Consider the following 13,366-nt stretch of genomic DNA (forward strand, 5'->3'; position numbering starts at 1 on the left):
TTTTTTTTAAAGTAAAAAAAAATAAAATAAAATAATAATTATTATTTTTTTTAATTAATTTTTTTATTTAAAAAAAATTATTTTAATAATTTTTAATTGGCAAATTTTAAATAAAATTGTTTAGCCTTAAATTTCAAAAAAAAAAGTTTAAATCCGTCACTGTGTAAAAAAAAACGAAAAATCTAATTTTTATCCGTCTTTTTTCGTTTTCTTCTGTCGTCGTCCATTCGAGGAAAAAATGTAAGGAAAAAACATAAAATATTAGTTTTCACCGCATATTACATTTTCCTCGTCTTCTTATTCTCCAATTATGATTATTATGTGATTTTGTCTCTTCTTGTTCGTTTCTCCGTGCCATTTCATGCTTCGCGCGTTCTCGTGGGAGGCAGAAGACAAATGAGAAAAGACGAGCGAAATTGAGACACGAGAGCAATAAATCATTTTTTCACCGAAATCGATTTATTTATTTATTTAAAAAAAAACCAAGATGGACTTTCGAAGCGAAATTAATAGAAAATTGAACAAAAGGCTTTTTTTTGCATAACGACACACATTCGAGCTGACATGAATTTTAAGTGGAGTCAAGTAGAAATTACTAAATAAATTCCGTTGCTGTCATGTCGCTCATAAACAAGGCCAAGGAAGTATTTATGAGTGGATAGGAACGTCGACGACGACGACGCGCAATATAAACCTTTTTTCGATGGCATTCAACTTTTACGACGCGTGTGGAACATCGGAGACGACAACGAAGCAGAAACTATATGGACCAAGTATGGTGTAAAAATGTCATAAATTATCATGTTTAACCTAAATTTTGCCCGTTTTATATTGTTTTATGCTTTTTTTCCTCTCCTCCTTGTAGTTCGCATCTATTTGAATATTTCTCGTGCTCTGCGTCTTTCGGGTCGTTACCTAAGGATACTTTTTGCTTGCTTTTTGTCGTATATGAGAGTTTTATTTCACGAAACATGCCCAAAATTAAGGAATAATGAATGGGTCGTATTTTATTTTTCGCGTGGTACGAGAAGCAATTCGCATTCGTCTTACACATGATGATGTCAAGAAGAAGAAGATTATTATTATGACGACGATGATGGCAGATATTTTCGAGGAAATCAATTTTTCTCTCGCATGTTGATAATTTTTTTTTTTGTGGGGAACTTGACCTTGATGTGAGATGTTTTGATCTTTGACAAGTGCCAAAAAAAGGTTTCGACCGGAAGATCGGGTGAGTTGAATGAACCCTTTTGTTACATATTGATGAAGTGAATTTAATATTATCATATGGAGAAAAAGTATTTTTCCAATATGATTCATATTTCGATATTTTGATTAAATTTGAATTTTAATTTTATTAATTTTCATTACAAAATAATAAATTTTAAATCAATTCAATTTTTAAAATAAATTCCCTTAAAAAAGAGGCAAAAAATTTAATTTGAGCTTAAAATTTAATTTAAAAATTAAAAAAAAATATATTTAATTAAATTACATTAATGCATAAAAAATTTAATTTAATTTATTTTTTTTTTTAATTTTTATTAAATTTTAATTAGAGTAAATGTTTGAAAATTTTGGCATTTTTTTATCTGCAAAAAGGTCAAATTGTTTTAAATGAGCCGAATTTTTAATATTTTATCAGATTTTTTAAATATTTTTTAAAAAGTCATAACTCTTTCATCAAGTGTGATATTTTTTAATTAAAAAAAAAAATTTAAATTAATTAAAATTAAAAATTAATAAATAAAATTTATTAAAAAAATCAAAAAATAAATATTTAAATAATTAAAAATAATTAATAAAATTAATTAAATTTAATAAATTAAAAATAAAATAGAAATTTCCCAAATAATAAATTAAAATTAATTAATTAATTTTTTAAACTTCAAAAAAATTTAAAAAAATAATTTTTATTGTAAAATTTTTAAATAATTTTTTTATAAAATAAAAAAAAATAATTAAAATTAAAATAAATTTGACTCAAAAAATTGTAAAAAAATAATTAAATTTATTTTAAAATTATTTTTCTGTATTAATTGTATATTATAAAATATTTATTTAATTTGTTTTTAAAATATATTATTACATTTTTTAAATTTCGTAAAAATAATAATTTAATAATACTAAAATTAAAAAATAAATTTTTCAATGCTTTTTAATTATTTTTTTTTTAAATTTAGTACTTTTTTTTCCTTTTTCTCGCATATTTTTTGTTATGCAAATTTATCCTATTTTTTTTTTTGTTATAAAGAAATAAATTCACCCTTGCATGTCCCCAAAAAAGGCACTTTTAATAAAATCGATAAAATAGCAATAAACACACTTTTTGTCGTCGTCGGTGTTGCTGTTGTTGCTTTTTTTTTGTCATGTCATGTGATGTCTGATGCATTAGTAGGTCCCAATTTCTCATGATATGCACTTTATTCTGGCAACTCCCCACGCGACAACAAACACCATTTACTTGTCGGTTGTTACATTTTGTAATCTCTTGCTAATATCACGTCTTAAAATATAATTTGCACTTCATTTTTCCATTAAAAAGGTTGACGTCAATTGATGTCGTTCCCTGTCTCCGCGTGATAAGATGATGATGATATGAATCATCGAGCAATTTTCTTCCTTTTTTCTTGTTTGCGTAACAAACACACATGAGAATTTTTTCTTTTCTAGAAGGAAGTGACGAAGAGAGACAAAGAGAAAGCGACGCAGATGCATTATTTGCAGTTCACTTGCGTTGTAGTTGTTTGTTTGTTATTTGGATGCACTTTGTTTGAAGTTGTGGTGATATAACTGTCATAACAATTTACAAAGTTGTCTCCGTGGAAGACACGAGAACGAGCAAGGGGTTGTAACAAAACAATGGAAACAAATAACGAAAACAGGAAATTAAAAACATTTTTTTTTCATCAACTCACAAACGAGAAAAAGAACAAAATACTGAAAAAATCTCGATAATTGCATTTTTTTAAATTTATTTTTAGAGAAAAGTCCGAAAACAAAGTCTCGCAGTTGTCAACTCCTTTTTGACGAAGTCAGAACCATGAAATTAGAGTGAAAATTCAATTACAAACGTTTTACTTTTGCCAATGACGTACACGAAAATAATTGAAAGGTAGAAGAATAATAATAATAAAAATGCCACAATTCTATTGTGTCGAGTTTGTGTGTGACTTTTTGGTATTTGAGAAAAGACGAAGGAGATACAGTTATTTAGCACACGTATGGCGCTATAGATACTGTACAGGAGCAAAAAAGAAGAAGAGAATGCTATTTAAGGCTGATACAAAAATTAAAAATGTTTTCGATTCGATTTAAGAAATTTTAAAGAAAAGAAATTTTTTTGAATAAAATTAAGAATTTTAAATAAATTAAAATTTTTGGAATATTAATTAATAATTTTTAAAAAATTTTTTAAAATTATTTTTTAATTATTTTTTTTATTAATAAAAATGAAAAAATAATTAAATTATATTTATAATTTTATTTAATTTAATTTTTTTAAATTTATTTAATTAAATACTTTTTTTTTATTTATTTTAATTTTAATTTCTCTGCAAATTTAAATAATAATTGTTTACCAAAATTTAATTATATTTTATTAAATTAAAAAAAAAATATTTTTTTTTTATTTTTTTAAAATTATTTTATATTTAATTTTTATATTTTTTATTTATTGATAATTTTTTTAAAAAGTTACACAAAATTTATTTAAATAATTTTAATAATTATTAATCAATTTTTCTTAAATAATATTTAAAAAATATATTTTTTGTTTAAAATTTTATTATTTTCTTAATTTTTTTTAATTTTTAATGTAAAATTTTGTAAAAAAAAAAATTTTTTATCCATCCTAATTTTCAAAATTAATATAAAAATTTATAAAATTCGTAATACTTATTTAAAAAAGGTCAAATCGGAAACATTTTTGATTTTTGTCTCGGCCTAAAATGTTAAAATTTTGCGAAAAATACTCAAAACAAGATACAAAACCGCACAGAAAACATTTTTCGACAATACTTCTTGGTTTTACGGAAAATATATCGAAGTTTGGTATTCTCTGTATTGTAAAATATTATCATAAGGCATTCGTTTCAGTTTTCACGCACAGCACACAGAAGATGAGACACGAGATGAAAAATGGTGTGAGACGCTGTATGCCGAAAAAGGGGTGGTAATAACGACAATATTGTTGAAGAGTTTTGAATAGCATGTTGTTGTTGTTCTACTACAATGTAGCAGTAACAACACCTTTCTTATTTACTCTTGTTGTTGATACTTTTATTGTTTGTCGTCGTCGTCGTCCTCGTAGCTGGGTAAGGGAAACGAACGAGTTCCTTTGATCGTTTTATGAGTTTATGACAAGGGGTTTTCAACAAAATTAAACGGATTTTAACGGTTACTGAATTGGCAGTTTTTCTTTTTGTGAATTGTTGTCTTTGAAATTAGGTCAAAGATGATGAAAAGTTCAAAAAGTTGAATAAATTTTGAAACGCAATAATTTAAGTTCTGCTTCATGAATTTCTTTGAAGATTTTTTTTAAAGTTCTTATTGACTCTTAAAAGGTTTTTGGAGTGAGAAGCTTTTGAAAAATTTTAAAACTTTCAAAATCGATCCAAAACCTTCTAAAAGTCAATAAAAATAATTTAAAAAAATTTCAAAAAGATTCTTGAAGCAAAATTTGAGTTATTGCGTTACAAAATTTGTTTAAAATTAAAAAAAAAAAATTACGAACTTAACCTATAATCTAAAGAAAAAATAATTAAAATTAAATTAATTAAAAATTTATGTATTAATAAAATCAAAAATTTTTATAAAAATAATTTAAAATTAATTATTTAAAAATAATTAAAAAAAATTACATATATTCAAAAAAATTATTTTTTTAAATAATTATTCTAAAAACTTTTTAAAAAATTATTTGAAAAAATTATTTGAAAAAAATATTTAAAAAAAACTATTTATTTTAAAAAATTATTATTTGAAAAAAATATTTTAGAAAATTATTAAAAAAAAATTAAAAAAATATTTAAATTTAAATAATTATTTTTATAAAAAAAATTATTTGTCCTTTTGCTTTAAATAAAAATTTAAATAAAATAAAAATTTTCGAAAATATTTAATAAAATTTTTAAATAAATAATTTTTTTTTGATAAATTATGTCAAATTTTGTCACAAAAAATAATCTTAAAAAATCCATAAAAAATGAGGAAAAAAATTAAATTAAATCCTTACAAATTTCTTGCCAAAAATCCATTAAAGGGCAAAAAATTCGCCATAAAATAATTTTCGCAACCAGGCTATCATGCAAAAATATCATGAATGTTGCTTTATTATTCGAACATGAACATGTGACGCTTCTAATGGTTATTTTATCGTTTGTTCTGTTCTATAAAGTGCGCTATAAAGCAGTGATGGCCTCATAAATTTCTCCTTTTCTGGGCTCTTAAAAAGCTAGTTTTCCACATAAAACGTCAATTTATTTGTCGTGGTCTCGTAATTTTCCGGAATAACAATCATTTTTATGCGAAACACACCTTTGTTGAAATTTTTTCTCTTGATTTTTCTATAAAAATTGTTTTTTTTACCCCTTTTAGAAGCACATCCCTGAGAAAAATACTCGAGAGCAAGAGTCAGGAAACACGCTGTTATTATAATAGTTCTTCTTCGCTATTCGTTGCCTAAATTTACATCGCAGAGCATCGCCCACGGAATTGTTTCTGTAGGTTATTAACTAAGTTCTGTAGTGTCGTTTCAATTTTTGGGGAGAGGAAACGCTTCGCAAATTGCTTAAAAAGTAAAAAAAAAATAAATTGCCTCAGTTCCAATCAAAATAAATTTATTCCGTTTCACGAACAGGAACGACAAGGATTATGTGACGCGCGAACGATATGTACACAAAGAAAGCATCTCTTGATGGGAAATTGATGCAATTTTAATGCAATAAACGATCCAATATTTGATGCAGCAGAGCAAAAAAAATTTTTTAAATCATTATTTGTGTGCGGTAATAACTCGCAAGTTATTTGCAGTGCTCGGAATTTAATTTTGTGTGTTTTATTAATGAATTTTCTCGTGAGATGATGTCAGTGTCGGAGCAATTTCAAATTAAATTGACCTAATTTTTGGCGCCCAATCGTTACTTCGTTAAATCTTCAAAGAAACATCAAAGCACGTCACTGAAATATACGAAATTATTGCATTAAAAGGATTAGTTGTAAGATGAAATAATTGCTTATACACTCCAGAGAGAGCGAAAGAGAAAGATACCGAGAAAAATTGAACGAGATTTTAAATTAAATTTCTAAAATTTTCGTGTCTCTGATGTGATGATGAGGTTGTTTCTTGCGTGTCATAAAGTGTAAGATGCGAGAAAATCGGCGATAAGAACGGGGATGATGAAACTTTTGTGCAGGAAAAAATGAAATTAAAAGAGATATAAAAGGTTTCGTGATGCGGAAAATTTTAGCGTATTTTAAATTGTCTTTTTTTTGATAAATTATTTTTTTGAATTAATTTTATTAAATTGATTTAAAAATAAACTAATAAATAAATAAAATGATTTAAAAAATTTTAAATAAAATTAAATAAATTTTTAATTCATTTTATTAATTTCACTTACGAGAATTTTTTCTAATTATTTATTTTGAAACTTTATTAATTTTTTTAAATTTTTATGATTTTTCATGTCTGTTTAAAAATTTAAATTTTAAATTAATTTTATTACAAATTTTAAAATAATTTTTTAAAATAAAAAAAATATATATAAGAATTAAGTAATAAATTTATATTAAAATGAAGGGCTAATGTGATAAATCGCACATATGCATTTTTTGTAGATTCTTAGTGTTTAGTGTTTAGTGTTATTACTGTAATGTAGAGAATGCCGTTAAAATTCAAATGACACGGAAAAATGTAGATAAATTAAGAGAAGGCTTATTTTGAAGTTAAGAGAACACAATTTCTCTTAAATTTTTAAAGTTTTTAAATATTTTTTTCAACAATTTTTAATTTTTTTTTAAAAGGTTTTGACACAAAAATGATAATTTTAAAATAAAAATATATAAAAATACAAAATAAGTTAAAATTTCAAAATTTTCAGTTAAAAAAATTTCAAAAATTAGAATTTGAAACAAAAAAATGTTAAAAGAACGAATTTTGACTTCTATTTTCGTTAAGAGAAGAGTTTTTTAAATTCTCTTAGCATTCTCAAGATTACGGTATTTAGTGTTTAAGAAAAATAAGAAAATCAAAACGAAATTAGAAAAGAGGTTATAATTGAAAAAAAATAATAAAAGTGAAAAGTGAACAAATATTTTAACGAATAATAATAAAATAAAAATCAAATATTTTTTATCAAAAATTTATTTAGTATTTCGTGACAATGCACTCTTTTCCTCTCGCTACGAAGGAAAATTCCATTCCGTGGATCCGCCGTAAATGCATGTAGCAACCTTTCCGATTCACGAAGTCTTTGTTGCATCTTGTACAACAAAACCATTGGCCTTGAATTGGAGGTTTTTGGACGACTGCTACGGGTTGTTGGATGAGATTGTTGATGTTCTTGATGCGGAGGAGTGGTTTGCGGCTCGTCAGCGTCAACGGCGTCATCTGATATATGGCCTACTCCGTTTTCCATATAAAACTGTCTCGTGGCGTCAAGACTACCCCAATGAGCCACGAGAATATGATGCTCATATGCATCCCGTTGTTGCTCCTCTGAACAATATGGACACTTTTAGGTCGGGTTTTCCATTTTTTAATTATTTAATTACTTGTTTTTGGCGGTTTTAATGACTTTTAATTTCTACGTAGACGTATGCAATACAATCTCGTACACTTCACGTACTACTTTACATACTTTATTTGAAATTTTTTGTATTTTTACTGAAAAGTAGGAGTAAATCCATTTTCGATACAATACGATTGTGAGACCGCGTGAACTTACTTTAATATGAGTTTTTATTGTAATGTCATTTAATTTTTCTTTTTTTAGGTTTAAATGTTTCCTTTAATTATGTATTTTTACCTAAATTTTGAATTTAAAAAATATATATTTTTATTTTTTTACGATTTTCACGATTTATACATTTTTAATTAAAAAACTTTATATATTTTTTAATTTATTTAAAAATTAACTTATAGATTTTTCAACCTAAATCTGTAAAAAATAAGCATCTAAGCTACTCTATCCCAATTTTATCCATGCATATGTGCGATTTATCACATTAGCCCTTCAAATCTTTTCAATGAAATAAAAATAAAATAATAATAAAAATTAATAATAAAATTAATTTCATGAATCACCAATAAATATTTATATTTTTTAAATAATATTATTTATTTAAATTGTTAATTTTTAAATTAAATTTTATTTTTTTTTTAATAAATTTATATTTTTTTTAAATAAAATTTTTAATTAATTTTTTAATTTTTTCAATAATTTTAATTTTATTTTTTGAAGATAAAATGAGGAAAACATTTTTTTATTTCATTTTTTAACGAAACGCCCCAAAAATAAACTTTACAAGACGTGTGAGAATTATTTACGGAAATAATAAAAAAAATCCTTTCCCAATCGACAAACTCATTCCTTCTCTATCTCAATAAATATTTAATATTGAATATAAAAAAAATCTGAAGCTGGCTGGTGTGAATGTGTGGTAAGATGATTTATTGTCAAATTTCAACACAATCTGCCGCACACAGTTTGGTTTTGCTTCTCACCCCGTCCTAATCCCACTCGATGTCATGTCGAGACAAATATTTGCCGAATGCTAATCACATAGTTACGCAACGAGCCAGTCACTTGAGGCAACTACAATGGATATGAGTTATTGATTCCAAGTCAACTTTACACTTTTCCTCTGATTTTTTTTTCTTCTTTTTCTCTCTTTTCTGTCGTCGACATTTGTGTTTTGCGTCATATTCACCTAAAAATCCTATCATTTATTTAACGAGAGAGAAACGAGGAAAAAAGACAAGAAGGAAGAAGGAGAAGAGGCGAAAAATAAAATAAAACCGCCATTCATCGACGTTAGTTGTCGTTGCCGTTCCTCGTTCCATTAGACGAAAATTAAATAATAATACAAGAAAAATATTCATTGCGGCGCGCTGTTTGTTTGTGCAAGAGCAAGAAAGCACCATCAGGTAAATTTTATTGACTAAAACTTAAGTCATGAATGATGGATTCTTGATTCCATTTGTAATTTATATTGATTGATTACGGCGTTCCATTCCGCATGTTTTGCTAGAAATTTTTTTTTGTGCCATGAGAATGTGGAAATTGCTTGACTTTTGATACGTTTCAATGAAAAAAAGTTCATATTTGATGGAAATTTGTTGAAAATTTGATTTTTCTTACTTAATATGAGACTTTAGAGAAGGCAGGAGTAATTTTTTTTAAAGTTAAATTGCTTTTGGCATAAAATAAAGGAAAAACATTTAAAGGATCAACTGATAATTTTTTAAATGTTTAAATAAAAATTGTCAAATCGCTAAAATTTTACATATTTTTAACTATTTTTGTGGAATATGTTAAAAAATTTGTAGAAATAATAAATTATAATTAATTAAAAAATTATAAATTAATTAAAATTTGTAAATTTTGACATCTGTCAATTCAAAAATTTGACCGTTAAATTTTAAGTTAAATAATTATTTAATCATTTTTATTATTTTATCAAAAAATTTTGATGAAATAACTTCAACTTAAAATTTAACGGTAAAATTTTTGAATTAACAGATTTTAAAATTTACATATTTTGAATTAATTTGTAGCTTTTAAAATTTATTAAATTAAAAAATATTTGAAGCATTTAAAATTTTAAAAGAAAATAAAATTTTAAAAATTAAAAATTTTGAAAATAAAAAAAAATAAATAATTATAAAAAAATCAATAAATAAATAAAATATTTAAAAATTAATTATTAAATTAAAAACTTATTTTTTTAAATAAAATAATTGAAAAAAAAAACTTTAAAAAAAAACTTTAAAAATTTTTAAATATTTATTTAATTTAAATTTATGTTTTTTTAAATATGAAAAAGTTAATTTGAGTGAATTTCATAACGAAATTTGCCCGTTTGAAGCATAATTTATCATTAAAATAGATTTTTAATTAAGGACGAGATAGAAAAGAATTTGTAAAGTATTTTTAATTAAACTTGAAAAGTCCCAAAATTAATATTCGTCACAATACTTTTACAAATTTTCAAAGATTTTTTTTCATTTTAATGAGTTTTCATGATATTTTTTGATTAAAAATAATGAAAAATTGAAATTTTCAGCTTTTGACTAATTAAAAATTATTTTTTATATTTTTTTATAATTAAAAGTCTCTTAATGACCAAAATTTTCATTAAAACCACAAAAAAACCTTTCAAAATGAAAAAATTCGCTTCATTAACTGCGTTTCATGCCATTTCAATCCTTCTTCTTTAACCGACAAAAATGGTTAAAAATTCAATTTTTTACGACTTTTCTTCATTTCCATCGAATTTTCCATGAAAACCGTTCAAGCGAACACCAAAAAGATGCCTTGACAAATGGTCGTGATACAAAAAACTTCCAACAATTTGTATCGCCTTCCTTCTTTTATTAAATAAAATTGCTTGATGAGCGACAACTTGTATGCAAGTCATATGAAATACGTGACTTTAAGTGAATTTTAAATCATCTTTTTTTTTTGCGTGTGTCAGTCAATTTTTTTTTTGCTGTTGTTGTGTTGTCACTTTACTTGTGTTTTGCCGTTCCTCCTCGGTCCGCCTTACACGTTGTTCATGAATATTGTAAACGATGAAAATTAGAGAGACAGAGAGAGGAACTGTTTGAGTGGTTAAATAAGTAGGAAAATTATTTACAAGAGAAAAATGAGGAAGAAAAAAAAGGGTCGTCGTGTTGTTAATTAAGGACGATTTTTCTAAATTGATGATTCACAAGAAAGGGTTTTTTTTTGTGTAGCGCTCTCTTTTCCGCTATCTCTAACCATAAAAGGGCGGTTATGCTCGAAAAGTTTTTCCCGAAGAGTAGTTATTGACCTTGAAATGCGATTAGGGGAGAGGGGGGCACTTTCGATAGATCTGACATGCCTTAACCCCTTTTTCATCATCATTACGTGAATGTGTGCCGCTTTTAAAACATTTATTAGGCAATGATGATGATAAAAGGACAACTCGTATTAATAGATTCATCCTTTTCTCGTACTTTGTCTGTGTCTGGGTGTGTGTGGTTTAATATGCTAATCAAAATGGTCCAAAAATGTTCTTCCTTTGACATTTTCCATGTACGTTCAACAAATAATAATAGACATGTTATAAACAGTTATGATGATAGTTTTTACTCGTGGTTACATTTTGTGGAGATCCTTTTACGCTTACGACAAGGCCATCATCTCCTTTGACATTTTCCCCGTTACTGGGATGATGATTGCAACTGACACAATTTTATATGTAAAAATGTTAAAAATACGTCTCGCGTCACTTATTTAAATTTATTTAAAAAAAATAATAAAAATTAAATTAATTTAAAAATTAATAAATTATTTTAAAATTTTTAAATAAGTTTAAATTTTAAATTAATTTTATTTTTTTTTTAATTTAAAATTTATTAAACCACGTGGTTTCTTTAATTAATTGTATTTCTAATTTGGTTTAATTTAATTTTATTCAATTCATTTAAATATTTTTTTATTCTTATTTTTTTTCATTTAAAAATTTTATCTATTAAAAATTAAAAAAAAATTTTAATATTTTTTTTTATTTTATTAAAAATTAAACCAAAGTTATTTTTTTAATTATTTAAGTTTATTTAACTTAATTTTTTATTCGTAAATTTTTACTTAAAAAATTTTTCAACCACGTGCTTTATTTTATTTTATTTTTTAATTTAGTTTATTAATTAATTTAATTTGAATATTTTTAAATTTTTTTAATTAAAAAAATTATTGAAAATTAACTGAAAAATTAATTTTATTTTTTTTTTTATTTTTAATTTTCTACTTAAAAAAGTTTATCTATTTAAAAAAAATAGACCACGTGGTTTATTTTTTTTATTTTTAATATAATTCAATTTTATTTATTTGAATATTTTTTTTATTCTTAATTTTTTAATTAAAAATTAATTTTTTAAAAAAATAATAATTTTTGTAAATTTTTTAAACCACGTGGTTCTTTAATTTTTTTTAAATATTTTTTTTTAATTTTTTTCTAATTTTTTTTTTAAATTTTAACTTTTTAATAAATTTTATATTTTTTTCATGAAAAACCAATCAAATGAGACAAAAAAAAATCTTTAGGCGAAACGTGAATTTTTACAGCGAAGGACATCGTCGCCTCCTCGTCATCGCAGGTAAATAGACATAAACTCATCATCTAGTGCATTTCATTCCCCGTGGATGCGTTGTCGTCGTCGTCGTCGTGGCATGTCGTAGATAAAATGGACGATAAATACCGGTAATTTCCCGTTGGATAATGTACTCGGTGCCGAGGACGACGACGAGGTAACAATAGATGCTCTTTTTCTACTTCGTTATGTGCTCGCCTTGACAACTGACAGGCTGTACGTGGGTGATGAACAAACAAAAAAAGTTGTGCGAGCTCCATTGTTAGGGCAGAAAAGGTAGACAAAAACATCGACAATAAGAGTTTCTTGAGTGAAGTGGCAAGAGGAATGTGAAGTAGAATGGCTTAAAGCGATGTCACTTTTTTTTCTCCTCTTTTTTTTACGTGTGTTTGACGAACAAACAACTGAAAAACTTTGAGAAAGCATCTTCTGGAACTGAAAATATTTTTTTTTAGGTCAATTTAAGTTTTTTTGTGTGCTTTTGTTTGAGCATTCAATTTTTCTTTTATATAGATTAAAAGATAATTTTCAGAGAAAAAATTGTTTTGTCGACTATTAAGCTAATTGAATGAACAATATTGCTTTAAAATTAAATGAGGATAAAATTTAGTTTTTTACCTAAAAATTAAAATTTAATAAAAATTGAATTAATAAAAATTAATAATTAAATTAAAAATTAATTATTTTTTAATTATTAAAAATTTAACAATTTAAGATTTTCTTTTAATTTATTCAATAAAATATTAAAAAATATATATTTTAAATAAAAAAAATAATAATAATAAATAAAAAATCAATTAATAAATAAAAATTAAAATTAAAATAAAAAATTAGCTATTTAATTAATTTTATTTATTTTTTTTATTAATCATGTATTATTCAATTAATTTAATTTTATAATTATTTTAAAAAATTAAAAAAAATTTCTCGAAAAAAAAAATCTGGTTCAATTTGGTTTAAATTGATGAAATTTTTTTTAAAAAATTATTTTTAAAATTTAAAAAAAAAATAATGTTCAATTTG

General features: G+C 24.1%; 1 protein-coding gene across 1 annotated transcript in view; it reads right to left on the reverse strand.

Annotated features, from left to right (window-relative positions):
- The window catches only part of LOC134828473 (metabotropic glycine receptor), a 28,240-nt gene that overhangs the window by 13,257 nt on the left and 1,617 nt on the right, over positions 1-13,366 (reverse strand). The gene's annotated exons all lie outside the window — the stretch shown is intronic.

This window comes from Culicoides brevitarsis, chromosome 2 (genome assembly GCF_036172545.1).
Source record: "Culicoides brevitarsis isolate CSIRO-B50_1 chromosome 2, AGI_CSIRO_Cbre_v1, whole genome shotgun sequence".
Taxonomy (NCBI): domain Eukaryota; kingdom Metazoa; phylum Arthropoda; class Insecta; order Diptera; family Ceratopogonidae; genus Culicoides; species Culicoides brevitarsis.